Below are 1,788 nucleotides of genomic sequence, written 5' to 3'. Positions count from 1 at the left end.
CAGTTCCGGCCAGGCAATGCAAATTCGAGTGCTATCTCAATTCGGTCTGGTTTGGCGGAGAACCGCTGCCTTGAAGATGAAGTTGGGGAAGAAAACTCACCCCGTTGCCGAGAACCTGGGCTATAATTTGTGGGCTTTGCCTGCCTGGAGGGCGTCTTATTTATAGCGGGGCTTTAATATCAATGTAAGCCCTCCCCGCCCACACTCGGTACTTATTGATACAAGTTGGCTTTGACTTCCGGGCTTTTTATTTCCACCTGTGCGAGGGTTTCCTTCGGCTTGGTTAAGTACAAGGGCCAAAGAGTATATATCTTGTATGGGCGCATTTTTGTGGTTATAATCGGATTTTATTGCAAATTAACGAGCCGCCCCCTCCACTTGCCTGGGAGTTTACCCACCCCGCATTGCGTACAATAATTCAAGCGTTCTGTAAGTCCTTCTGCCGCTGTTGTCTTTAGCTTTGGTTATTTATACGATTTTTATTACCTTCATTCGGCTCGCAATGGAGTTGCCGTCTCGCTCGCATTCCCATTTTCATTCCCATTCCGATCCTGCGGTTGTTAGGCAGGTGTTCTCTTCGTTCCCCGCCCACAGGCACTTCATTATCCTGGTGGAAAAGTTGCTCCGCACTCCTACCCACTCCTGCCGGCCCTTTATTAGCCCTGCTCCTCGTCGAGCTGCATTTATTATTATGTGAATTTTGGTATTTCTTCGATATTAATTTGTTGCTCCTGCCGCGTGTTCCTTTTAGTGGCCTCTCAATATTCATTAGTGCTTTGATTTGTTATGGTTTCTCCTTGGCTTTCGTCCCCGTTCAGTCTTTGATATCAGTTTGTGTTGTTTTTATTGCCACAAGTATTTTGATTACCGTGCAGAGAGGTCCGTTCATTGGGACTGTGTGATTTGGGCCTCTGTTATTACGCCAGCGAAAAGCGAACCCAACAAGTTGAACTAGTTTGGCGGCAGCTGCTAGAAACCCCGAGTGTTCATATTTTTCGTGTTACAGACAATTTTTTGAAAGGCTTACTCTGCTTTAATTGGATACGTTTATTCTCAATGGGGGCTTTGCAGTCAAAATAACACTAATTTTAGTATGAAAGGACTTTGCACATATTTCTTTAATAGGTTTTTCTATACTTAGTAAGTAAGGATTTGTTTCGTTTCTCCCTAGGGGCTTTACAAAAAATTGAGCTTAATACTAAGTAAGTTTTTCGTCGAGCACAAAAGTCATCACTTAGCACTCGCTAACACTGCTTAAAACGATTTGCCATTTTGTAATTGACTTACCCGTTTTTAAGAGTATTTTCATTTTCCAAACAAACGCAGACCCGGTTTTTTCGGTGGCCAGGCGTTGGTCGCCGTTGATTTTCATTTAATTACCGAACCAAATTCCCGACACTTTAACCGATGGCGGCATTAAATAATTGCAAGTGCTGAAAACATTAAGGAACCGGATTGCAGCTTCAGGTTGGCTCTTAGCTCCAGTTTCGGTTTCAGTTTCAGCTGGAGTAGCAGTTTGCAGTCTGCAGCTCGCAGTTGCCAATCCACTCCGGTTGTTGGCCAGCTCGATCGTTCGTTGGCTTTTGAGTTGCAGGCGCGACTTTCGTTTTCTTTTTTGCCGCTGCTGTGCTGCTGCTTTTGCTGCCAATTGTAATTGAATTTTGTGTTGTCGGCAAAGTGGCAACCGTCAGGCAACAGCGGCAGCAGAATGGCCAACAACCGACAGCAAAAAGGAAGCAATTTCAGGCTAAATTTAGTTTAAATGCCTACCCCTTCACTCTCGTCTGA

The 1,788-nt window shown here is 44.7% G+C and overlaps 1 long non-coding RNA gene across 1 annotated transcript; it reads right to left on the bottom strand.

The window, feature by feature from the left end:
• Window positions 1-325: 325 nt before the first annotated feature.
• On the bottom strand, window positions 326-1,159 carry LOC127010983 (uncharacterized). Its single transcript, XR_007763961.1, has 2 exons — window positions 1,028-1,159; window positions 326-966 (listed from the first exon to the last, which is right to left on the bottom strand). It is a non-coding gene; the product is annotated as an uncharacterized LOC127010983 (long non-coding RNA).
• Between the last annotated feature and the right edge of the window lie 629 nt (window positions 1,160-1,788).

The sequence above is a fragment of the Drosophila biarmipes genome, chromosome 2R (assembly GCF_025231255.1).
Source record: "Drosophila biarmipes strain raj3 chromosome 2R, RU_DBia_V1.1, whole genome shotgun sequence".
NCBI lineage: Eukaryota > Metazoa > Arthropoda > Insecta > Diptera > Drosophilidae > Drosophila > Drosophila biarmipes.
The sequence above is the reverse complement of the archived record's forward strand: the minus strand, read 5'-3'. Positions and strand labels throughout refer to the sequence as shown.